Below are 13,055 nucleotides of genomic sequence, written 5' to 3' on the forward strand. Positions count from 1 at the left end.
TTATACCACAAAATTAAATAAAAAGACATTTCAGAGGTCAAGATCTTGAGTATATTAGTTTGTTTATGTTTTTGATACTGCACCACTCTACGAAAAATCTCCGTAGTTCCACGGGAAATAAAAACATGTTGTAAACGATAATCTAAGGAAAAAGTATTTTTACGTTATTCGAATTATTAATGCGAAAATAAAGTTTAAAGAAAATTTGTTAAATTGGCAAAAATTTTGAAATTTTTTGTATTATTGTGAATGGGACTGTTTACTACCTTAAGAAAGCGACAGAGATAGTAGTGACTAGGCCAGCTGCAGTGACAAGGCATATGTTCCATTTCAACCACTATTATTATTTGTTATAACTTATAACCTGGGTTTGGGAATTTGCGAGGTAGGTTAATTGTATTCCAAAGGTGTTTCTTGATGACGAAAGGACGTCTTCCTGGACTGCATCCGAATTCCTAATACGTGCCTTCTACTTCTGTGGGAGCTAAGGACGACTGGGATCGCTATTTGTCAGTGGTACAGTCGGTAGAGTCTCTATCTGCAGAATATCAGATGGGACAAAAGCCACGAGAATCTTAACGAGGGGACGTCGTCGAGCTAGCAGGAAGTAGCACGCATAAGGGGAAGTGGGACACTTTTGATTAGGGGCAGCTTTGAAATTTGGCTTTTTCTGCTATTTTTAAATGAAACTGAACCTTATAATGCTGTAATTTAGCTCACATCAGGATGTAGCTCAATTCCATTTAAAAACAAGAGAAAAAATACTAATTTCAAAGGTGCCCCACTTCTTCCTACTGCTAAAAGGGTCCAGACATTAGAGCATCCTGTTCCAAGCATCCAGGACATAACCTCTTGTAGAATTATGTTGTTATGTATGATAAGGCCCTTCATTCCTTAACGATGGGCGACAGACCTGTAGAATTCCAATCGTAGCGGTACCCATAGTCGTAACGCTGATGCGACCTCACCCGGCCGAAGCTCCCATTTTAATTCCAATGGACTGAACACTTAGGTAGACGGTAAAAATTCAGGCACAAAATTGTTCCAAAAATTAGCTCGTCCACGGACACCGAAAATTTTTGGTATACATTTGTATCTTCTAGAAGAAACAAAAATATACCCAATATTAGTAACGAATTTGTTTCAAAAAGTAGCTCGTCCACGGACACCGAAAATTTTTGGAATACATTTGTATCTTCTATGAGAAACAAAAAGATACCTAATATTAGTAACGGATTTGTTCCAAAAAATAGCGCGTCTAGTATAAAATCGTATCCATCCTCTCACACTCAGTCACCCATCTCCGAAGCGAGGAGGACGCCAAATCTATGGCAATTTTCGTGCTACATGGGTTCACTTTTTTAATTCGAAATTCCCTTCCTCTCCTGCTGCCAGCACTTGCTTATGATTTCGTCATGCACGCGTCTCTATAAAACACTCTCAAGTTGATTTTTCTTTGATGTTCCTTATGAACTTTCACCACCGAAATCCATCTCGACTGAAGTATACGCCTTAACTGTAAGACGAAATCACTTACACGAATTTGTTCCCGATAATGGGAACAAAAAAATTCCCCATATGAGTAACAATTTCGTTCAAAAAATTACTTCGCCCACGGACACCGAAAATTTTTGGAACAAATATGTTACAGTACAGATGTAGAAATAATATCGTTATAAAAAATGTACCGATTTGTTCCTGACAGTTGGAACAAAACAGCCGAGTGCAACAAAGTCTATTCCAACTTTCAGGAACAAATTTGTATAAAACGAAATAAACTGAAATTTATAGACATTCCACCGTATCAAAACGGTTCCAAAAGAAAACTCTAATAAAATTGTAACTATATTTCGTAGCAAAACGTAAAGAAAACTTTTTGGAACAAACAAATATCTTCTCTAGGTAGAAATTAATTCCAAAAAAAAACTGTTCAAGGAAAACTTGTTCCCATATTTTGGTCAGTGTCCAAAAGTTTTTACCGTCTAGGACGGCTTGCGGCCTTCTGAGGAGCAGGCAATTTTCATCAAGCCAATCCGCTGATTTGGACGAGGGTTCTGGATAATTTTCCGCGAAGCATATAGAAATGGGCTTGACTAAGAAGGATCTCGAAGTATAGACAAAGAAGACAGGTGCACGCACATTAGGGTGGCTCAAAGAGAAAAAAATCTGTTGGAACTAATCTCAGGGTGTTCTACATGGTGAGACAAGATAGTTTTTCTTCGATGACCATATGATTGGATGCTGTTTAGAGGTATCGTAAGTGCAGGTGACTTTGAGCCCTTCCCCCTCCCGTTCGTAAGCTTTTCTTTTCTTCTAGAACTTAAGAATGGTCTTTACCGATCCGATCTATCATATCTGATAGGTTAGAACCATTCTTAAACATTAGAGTTAAAGAAAAACTTACGAACAGGAGGGGATCAAAGTTACTTGCATCAACGGTAGCTCAAGGACCCTTTTTAGTGTGTAAAATCAGAAAATTGTTCTGTAGGGTAATTGAGCTACCTTCAAATAGCGTTCGATCATATGGTCGTCGAAGAAAAACTTTCTTGTCTCATCATGTAGAACTCTCTGACATTAGTGTCACAAGATTTTTTTTCAGTTTGAGCCACCCTAGTGCAAATTTTAGATTCGTAGGGGAGATTGAGAAAACCACTACTTATTAGAAGAAAACACATCCCTTCGTATTGATTGAAATATTTTTCAGCCTGGTACCTATACTTTTTGTACAAATTATACGTAATCAAAAATTTCATTTGCTGGCTAATTCTGCCCTGGTCTACCCTATGGCTTACACAGTTCTACAAGAAGTGAATAGAAAGCTTATGGCGGCTATTCTCAGGGGAAGGAGGTCTAGAAGCAATTGAGAACGTGAGATACTAGGCTGCGCTATAGAATGCTTCAAGACCAATCTATCGGATCAAGAGCTTAGAAGCTTTTTAGGGGAAACTGGGACACCATCAAACACGAGGTACCACCAAACACTGCGATTTTTTAATAGGATATTGGATATCAGAGGATAAGACAGATAGGAAACACTGGGAGCAATTGAGAGCGTCAGGTACGAATTTGTACTACAGAATGATCTAGTACCACCAGTCATTGAGGTCAGTAATAGCTCGGCTTCATGCAGCGCTTGAGAAGGCGAGATTAGCGTACCAATGGTGCCCGCTCAATGAGAAGCCCATTCAGACTCACTCAGCTTCTTGTTTCACCTCCAATGCACCTCATTGTCGTTCGTTGACATATCAGTTGCTCGAATGAATTTTAGCCTTTAAGCGTAAATGGCACAAATGGCTTATTCTCTTGTCTTTTTTTTTGCCTTAACGAGAGGGAACTTCAGGTGAAAGCAACACCTATTGACACTTTCAATATCATTTGGGATATGAAATTTGAACACATACTGTCTTAAAATTTAAAAAAAAGGAAGCATTTTATCTCAGAAACAAACCACTTTGGGATTTTCCAAGGCTTGTACCGGTGCATATCAAAATAACCTCGTATAAACGGGTTCTTAAGGGTTAAAATATAACACAAATTCATTGCAATCTCTACCAATCATTATTAAGTTCCTATTTTCTTGAATTTCAATCAAAATAAATTTTCTGAATTGAAAGTGATGGCTATAAAATGTGTAAGCACATTGTAACTCAATTTGCTACAAATTATACTAACATCGAAGAATATTTCAGTATCACCTTCTCGCGAGTTTGTGTGCTGGAAAAGCATTGAGAGAAAAGTCAAATGGTATGGGAAAAGTTCACCCTCTAATTTCCTTTTAATCCACTTTTGTCGAGAGCTTTATTTGCTCTCCAGTTTGCCTGGTGGAGTCATAAATAAAGTGGAAAATATTCCTCTTTAATGTGCATTTTGCCCTCCCTATAGGGAATAATGTTTCTCTCTCTCACTCCTTTCAAATGTTTTTCCCTGGAAAATTTTCCCATCATGACTTTTTGGGAGGGGGCATGAACATTTATTATAATCAAATAACAATAATGTACTTAAATTTTATGATCAGAAATATGGCGAATGAGGGCAAAATAGCGCGCGATTTGGGGCCTCATTCTCCTTGGGGTTTTTGTGCGCGGAGAAAAGGTTTTGATTTAACGATATGTCAGGAACAGAAATTGGAGTTGCGTTCTATTTTTGCCATGAAATTCTACCCACTATATATTAGATTGGATTAAATGGAGCAATATTCGCTCTGCTTCACTCACTATAAATAATATCGGCATCCTTTTTCTCGCATAATCCTTCTTCTCTCATTCCATTCTCTCGTTTTCACCTCTTATTCCGTTATTTTTCCGACAACACGGCCGCGAATTTTCCCAATTCCCGCAGAGTTTTTCCATCATCCACGATCAACAAAGAGGTGCTCTGAGATCAGTTGCAGGTGAAAATTGTTTAGCTTCAGGTTCTCTAGCTGCAAATTAATTAACGTTGAGTATTTCCACGTTTTTCCCTCAATTCACAGAGATAGAAGATGTGCGCTTTTCATCTTAAGACATCAAAAGAATCCTCCTCCACTCCCATAATTCGGAACACCAATTAATTAAGTCAATTCAACGCGGATCCATTGAGAGCTTCTTTGCACATGAAGGCATATTTGATGTGCTTGGATATTGAGGAAGTATTCAAATGATTGGCTTATTGCTTAATTGTTTGTTCGGTTTGGTGAGAAGATTAATTCAAAATTCAAATGATTAGTCATTTTGCGGCTTCTAACATACTCGTGTTATGTTTGTCTGGCTTTATGGTTTCAGTAGTCAAATGTTTGGGATATAATTATTCTCCGAATTGAAATTTTATATAATAAATGTGTGATTTTGACCACGAGGTAATATTATTTGAAGAATTAAAAAGCATTTTTTCATTCTGCTTTTGGGATGGGGGGTTCCGCAAAATGTCTTCGTTATCTCAAACTCTTTGAGCTCTATGTTTATTTGTAAGGGGCTATAGGGGAGACTTTGGCAAAATTTGTCAAAACGGATATTATATTTTTTCACAAACTACTAGAGAATCTGAATTTTTTTTTATCATATTCTTATAGGAAATTTACCGCTCTACAACTTTGCCAAAGTTATTTTCCTTCAACTCAAAAGAACAATGCGCTTTTAAAGCCATTTTCCAAAAGATGATTTTGTGGAAATTTTCAAAATTGTTGGGGCAAATTTTGTCAGGCATGGGGTATTTTTTGTCATTTTCTTTCGTTTTGTTACGAGTTCTTGTAAATCAAAGAATTATCCAATTGAGATATTTTGATAGGAAATTTATTCCTTTATAACTTTTGCAAACCATTTTTTATTATCTGAATGAGAAGTGTGTTTTTCAAGTTATTTTGGAAAAGCTGTTTTTTGCAAGAAAATTCTCTTCTTGGCAGAAGAGCGAATTTGGCGAGTTGTACTGAACGAAGTTTGACGAGTAAATGTCATATCGCAAAACAGAGAAAGAAAAAGGTGGCAGAGAGTGTTTTGCACTGAGAGAAATCCGAAAAAGTTAAAATAACATTCCGGAAATGTTTATTTTACCCTGCACTGCAGTATTGATCCGAAATCGGTGTAGATATTATGCTTTTTAGGTGTATTAGGGGTTAAATTTACACTTTTCATGTTAATTTTACCCTTAAAAAGGTGTAATATTAACATTAAAAAATGTTGATATATTTTTACACCTAAAAATGTTAAAGTTATGAGGAAAAAAGGTTATCGCACCCCGTTTTTTTCTGAGTGTGTGTTTATTGATCTGAAGAAAAATTTTAGCCCTAAAAACAAATTTGTGATGTTGAGACTGTTGGAAATTCTTCCAAAAATCATTTAATTAGGGTCGAATGAACACCTCTTCGACAGGGAACCCCTATTGACACTTTTATCAAAATGTTGAAAATTATTTAATGTATTTAATAAAATTTAAGTAGTATTGCGTTTTTCCATGAATCTACGTTTTTCGATAAGGAAAAATGTTCAAATTTCGTTTACCAAATGGTACAGTGTAGGGTGTCAATAGGTCCAGACACAAGTTCTTAAAGTGTCAATAGGTGTTCCTTTCACCCTACTTCCTGTTGGAATTGTATTGTTTCAAAAGTCGTCTGCAGTCTAATCAGAACCAGTGACTGGATGTGCCTTTTCGCCATGTGAAATGTCGGAATTATTCACTTTTTGCCAATTATTGCCCCATGCGTTCTGACAAATTTTAGCCCGAGTTTGATAAAGCTGAATCTGGAGGAAAATTACTCTGGAAAATTCGCAAACGGATAAAAGATTCGTGTTCACGATATCAAAATTATACAACAAACACACCTGAATGGAAAATATTTTAAAAACTTACTTACTTACTTACTTATCCGGCGCTACAACCAATTACTGGTCTTGGCCTGACTCAGGACCCGTCGCCACTCGAGCCTGTTACGCGCCACTGTTCTCCAATTCCGCACCCCTAATGAGTTGGCGTCCTGGTCCACGCCGTCGGTCCATCTGAGGCTGGGTCGGCCTCGTCTCCTCGTAGCATAAAGTCCGCCCCTAAAGACTTTCCAGGCTGGGTCGTCCTCATCCTTGCGAACCAGATGACCAGCCCACCGGAGCCTATTGAGGCGTATTTGCTTGACGACAGTTACCTCTCGGTAGCGCTCATACACCTCATAGTTGTATAGGCTCCGGAATCGTCCCTCCTCACATATGGGGCCAAAAATCCGTTGTAGGATCCTTCTCTCAAACGCGGCTAAGAGTTCGCAATTCTGTTTGCTGAGGACCCACGTCTCAGACGAATACGTGAGGACTGGCAGGATCATAGTCCTATACAGCAGTAGCTTAGTCTTTATGCTTAAGTTTCTGGACCGAAACACTCTTGATAGACTGAAATAGGCTTTGTTGGCTTTCAGCAGCCGTGCGCGGACTTCTGTTGAGATGTTGTTGTCGGCTGTGATTGTTGACCCAAGGTACACGAAGGAGTTGACAACTTCAAAGTTGTAGTCCCCCATCGGGAGCCCTGTTTGACCGATGCTCTCCGTAGATGTTGCCGGAGTCGCTGCTGACGAGGCCACCATGTACTTCGTTTTGCCTTCATTTATCTGCAGCCCCAGATTTCGTGCCGCATGCTCAATCTGGATGAAGGCCTCCTGTACAGCTCTGGGATTGCGCCCCATAATGTCAATTTAAAAAAAAAAAAAAAAAACAGGGCTCAAAATTTCAATATTTTTTATTTTCTATATTCCTTGATCGAATTTCTTAAAACCTTTGACGTTTATTAAGGTTCATGGAAGGCAATCTATGATAAAAATTTGAAGTCTTGGTCTCTTTTCTCTTATAGTATAGGGGAGACTGGGGCACATGTAATCATTTTCGATACATGCGAATTTGAGGTGATTTTCCTCCAAAACCATATTTTTTTGGTTTATTTCGAAAGCGGATCCTAGATTTTTTGCATTTTCGAAAATATTTTGAAGATAGTCAAGATGAATATTTCGTCCTATGTTCGAAATAAATTTCGATATCGAGTTTTCGGATGTCAAAGTTTAGAGGGTCTATTTTTTTAACCGATTTGCTCAAATTTGGATTTTTTTGAAAGATCTTGAAATGGGACTTAATCGGTAAAGTACCCGGAAATGATATACCTTTCTCGAATTTACTCTTTTGTTTGTTCTTATTTCCTTTCCTAAAATTTCCTTTTCTTAAGCAATTTTTTATTTCGGAATGGTAAACCGGTATATAACACCCAAAAACCATTAGAAAAGGTAATAATTGGATAAAAATTACTAAATTTCTAATGGTAGCCGTGGTGGAAAACGTAATTTTGAGAATAACGCGTTGAATTTTTGGTAATGTTTTGAAAACACATATTTTACGCGTATTTGGACGCGTAAAACTTTTTCTCAAAAACAGGTCATATCCTACAGCATTGACATTTATGTAATTAAGGCACAAAAGAAGAAGCGGCGAATAAAAGATTTGCAGTAGGATACAACTTCTTAAGGGGTTACGTGGGCTTTAAAGGCTGAAATGCAAAAATATTTTCTCAATTTTTTTCAACAAAAGTATTTTTAATGGAAAATCTTAAGCACATAAAAGTATAATTGAAAAATATTTCCTCAAATATTTTTTAAACATTTTAAAAATTCAGCATTATGACTTTATTTTTGAAGATCTATTTTTAAATAAACAATATTTGTGTTAGTAAGGATTACCATTTGACTAATTAAGGTTTGTTGAATGTGAATTAGTGTTTAATTATTTTAATGTATATCGACGACTCAGAATATAAGTCGAACAACTCGATTTTATTATCGATAATTATTTTCAAAGTTATGGAAATTTTAAATCTCAAAAATATACACTGCATTAAAAATCTCAGCTTCAAATCGCTCTCCTGTAAAATTTCCCTACTTCGAGTTATTCGTTTCTTATCCTGAGCGATCGATAAACCTTTTTTAACAAAACCCAGTGCCCATTTTAGTTTGTTGACCGCATGATAACAAAATTTACGTTTTAGATATTTGTGGCTATATTTCATAAATCTTCATAAATATTTTTTTGGTAAAGGAAGACCATGTAAATTCCCAGCAGAAACACATTGTAAATCAATAAAAGTTTCTGGAAAAGTGAGAAGATCAAAGAATAAAAATTTTACACGTGAGTAGACCATAAAAACCGCTACTGATGAAATTTCATAATGTTCCATTTGATGGAAGATATTGATAAACCTTAAAATATTTAAGAATCGTCATTGATATAGCCAGCTTCAGAACAAATTGGTGGGATAGAAAAAATGCGAATCTATTCCGTATTTTTCTTTACACTTCGTCTCGAGAATTCAAATTAAATTTGATGGATTTTTGGGGTTTGTGCTCGCAAATAAAATGCTGTCGATTTATTTTGCACAACATCTCGCATGAGCATATGTCAGTGGGGGTGGCAATTGTCGCCAGGGGATGAGGACACAATAGAGACCACCAGATTGTCGGCTTCAGAGAGCATTCGGTGTGTGTTCTTAGGGGCAAAAAGTAAACGATTATTTAGGCGATAGAGCTGTCAAATGCACTCGTTTATCCCACCCTCCTGGCCAAAATATCCCCTGGAAGCATCATCAAACACCCCCGATTCTCTTTTTTTTACCCGTGTCATCAGCCTTCTTCCCGTCTTCGGCACTTGGTCCCAGTCTTTCCCTCTCTCTAATACATTTATCGCCTCCTATCGATGGACCAACGTTGGACACGATGAATAATTTATGCGGAATTTTCATAGGAAAGTGCCGTGAAAGTGACATGGAGAAGATTTTAAGCCAGAATCTCAAGTAAGTAAGTAAGCCCAAAAGTAAGTCAAGTAAGTCCGAAACAATGGCTATACGATTATCCTGTATCGATTTTCCTTGTCCTTATAATTTCGACAGCCATAATCAAACTAAAGCTTTTAGTTTGCAATATTGACGCGTGGACTTCTAATTCCGGAACCACACAACTAACTCCCGGAGCATTACATCGCTTAGAACCAAGCATGTGGAAAGTTGACTTTTTTTATATGGAGCTATTTGAAGCCAAGTCCCTAAATTGAACTCGGACTCAGCTCACAGTGCTCCGAAGAAAAATGTATTTAAACAAAAATTTAGTATATTTATCCCTCGACGCGGTAAGGGGTGTTATAATACGAAAAAACTTCTTAATTTTTAGATATTTAGCGTAACGGTCGCGAGTACAAAAAAAATGCCATATAAATTTAAATCGAAGTATGAGAAAGTGGCTTCAAATTTCAGGCAACTTGCCAGGGGCTAGCTTAGAACGATAACACAATCAAAACGCTCCAACATAGGATGCTTCCCTCCAACCCAAGACCTACCATTCCGAAACATCTTGCAACCTCCGCCGTTTTACTTATGGTCACATAACAATGCATCTAAAAAATTGGGTTATCTTCAGCTGCCTGTGCCACAATTGTAGAATTCCCAATATCCATTCCTGTGCTCTTTAACAAATCTTGACTCTTGAATCTTAAAGCTATGCTCTTCAGCAGCTTACGATCGCCTTTAAATGCATTATTCGTAGCTCCATCGTAACAAACTACGTATTCATGAACTACGATGGGCGATCAAGATTTAATTCTTAATAAAATCGGTTGACTAATTCGATCCGAACTCAGGAGGACAAAAATAAGGGGAATATCCAGCTTATTTGCGCTCTAAAATATGGCGAGGGGGTTTGGCAAATAGACGATGTACCCAGGACCGTAGCGCTGGGGGTGGGGGCATTGAGGGGTAATGCCCTACCTTCACAGAGAAAAATTTTGAGTTAGAAAAAATTAAGAAACGTGGTTTTGAATCAAGAGTACAAGAATTTCAAACTATTTTCCCCTATAATTGAGATATTTTGCGCTTGAATTTCTCTAAAAGAGTATGATAGTTTAAAAAATAGAATAAATTGTGCTTAATAATAGGAGAACAGTGGGTTTGATTTTAGAGAATCGTAGTTTTGAACACTGATAGAGCATACAGAAGTTTTAAAGTTAGAAGGTCATGGTTTTGATTTTAGAGTATAGAGGTTTCGAGTTAAGACTATTTTGGTTTTGATCTCAGCAAAATCATCGTTTCGAAATAAGAGTATAGTGGTTTTGAATTCTATTATACTATTATGGTCTTGATTTTAGAGTATTGTGGTTTTGATTTTAGAAACTTATGGGTTTGATTTTAGAGTATCGTGGTTTTGATTTTAGAGTATCGTGGTTTCGATTTTAGAGCATTTTGGTTTTGATTTTAGAAACTTATGGTTTTGATTTTAGAAACTTTTGGTTTTGATTTTAGAGTATCATGGTTTTGATTTTAGAGTATCATGGTTTTGATTTTAGAGCATTGTGGTTTTGATTTTAGAAACTTATGGTTTTGTTTTTAGAAACTTATGGGTTTGATTTTAGAAACTTATGGGTTTGATTTTAGAAACTTATGGTTTTGATTTTAGAGTCTCATGGTTTTGATTTTAGAGTATCGTGGTTTTGATTTTAGAGCATTGTGGTTTTGATTTTAGAAACTTATGGTTTTGTTTTTAGAAACTTATGGGTTTGATTTTAGAAACTTATGGGTTTGATTTTAGAAACTTATGGGTTTGATTTTAGAGTCTCATGGTTTTGATTTTAGAGTATCGTGGTTTTGATTTTAGAGCATTGTGGTTTTTATTTTAGAAACTTATGGTTTTGTTTTTAGAAACTTATGGGTTTGATTTTAGAAACTTATGGGTTTGATTTTAGAAACTTATGGGTTTGATTTTAGAGTCTCATGGTTTTGATTTTAGAGTATCGTGGTTTTGATTTTAGAGCATTGTGGTTTTTATTTTAGAAACTTATGGTTTTGTTTTTAGAAACTTATGGGTTTGATTTTAGAAACTTATGGGTTTGATTTTAGAAACTTATGGGTTTGATTTTAGAGTCTCATGGTTTTGATTTTAGAGTATCGTGGTTTTGATTTTAGAGCATTGTGGTTTTTATTTTAGAAACTTATGGTTTTGTTTTTAGAAACTTATGGGTTTGATTTTAGAAACTTATGGGTTTGATTTTAGAAACTTATGGGTTTGATTTTAGAGTCTCATGGTTTTGATTTTAGAGTATCGTGGTTTTGATTTTAGAGCATTGTGGTTTTGATTTTAGAAACTTATGGTTTTGTTTTTAGAAACTTATGGGTTTGATTTTAGAAACTTATGGTTTTGATTTTAGAAACCTATGGGTTTAATTTAGGAAACTTATGAGATTGATTTTAGAAACATGGGTTTTATTTTTGAGTATTACGGTTTTGATTTTAGAGTCTCATGGTTTTGATTTTAGAGTATCGTGGTTTTGATTTTAGAGCATTGTGGTTTTGATTTTGGAAACTTATGGTTTTGATTTTAGAGTGTGATGGTTTTGATTTTAGAGTATCATGGTTTTGATTTTAGAAACTTATGGTTTTGTTTTTAGAAACTTATGGGTTTGATTTTAGAAACTTATGGGTTTGATTTTAGAAACTTATGGGTTTGATTTTAGAGTCTCATGGTTTTGATTTTAGAGTATCGTGGTTTTGATTTTAGAGCATTGTGGTTTTTATTTTAGAAACTTATGGTTTTGTTTTTAGAAACTTATGGGTTTGATTTTAGAAACTTATGGGTTTGATTTTAGAAACTTATGGGTTTGATTTTAGAGTCTCATGGTTTTGATTTTAGAGTATCGTGGTTTTGATTTTAGAGCATTGTGGTTTTTATTTTAGAAACTTATGGTTTTGTTTTTAGAAACTTATGGGTTTGATTTTAGAAACTTATGGGTTTGATTTTAGAAACTTATGGGTTTGATTTTAGAGTCTCATGGTTTTGATTTTAGAGTATCGTGGTTTTGATTTTAGAGCATTGTGGTTTTGATTTTAGAAACTTATGGTTTTGTTTTTAGAAACTTATGGGTTTGATTTTAGAAACTTATGGTTTTGATTTTAGAAACCTATGGGTTTAATTTAGGAAACTTATGGGATTGATTTTAGAAACATGGGTTTTATTTTTGAGTATTACGGTTTTGATTTTAGAGTCTCATGGTTTTGATTTTAGAGTATCGTGGTTTTGATTTTAGAGCATTGTGGTTTTGATTTTGGAAACTTATGGTTTTGATTTTAGAGTGTGATGGTTTTGATTTTAGAGTATCATGGTTTTGATTTTAGAAACTTATGGTTTTGTTTTTAGAAACTTATGGGTTTGATTTTAGAAACTTATGGTTTTGATTTTAGAGTATCATGGTTTTGATTTTAGAAACTTATGGGTTTGATTTTAGAAACTTATGGTTTTGATTTTAGAAACTTATGGGTTTGATTTTAGAAACTTATGGGTTTGATTTTAGAGTATTACGGTTTTGATTTTAGAGTCTCATGGTTTTGATTTTAGAGTATCGTGGTTTTGATTTTAGAGCATTGTGGTTTTGATTTTAGAAACTTATGGTTTTGTTTTTAGAAACTTATGGTTTTGATTTTAGAAACTTATGGGTTTGATTTTAGAGTATTACGGTTTTGATTTTAGAGTCTCGTGGTTTTGATTTTAGAGCATTGTGGTTTTGATTTTAGAAACTTGTGGTTTTGAT

Source organism: Phlebotomus papatasi, chromosome 2 (assembly GCF_024763615.1).
Source record: "Phlebotomus papatasi isolate M1 chromosome 2, Ppap_2.1, whole genome shotgun sequence".
NCBI lineage: Eukaryota > Metazoa > Arthropoda > Insecta > Diptera > Psychodidae > Phlebotomus > Phlebotomus papatasi.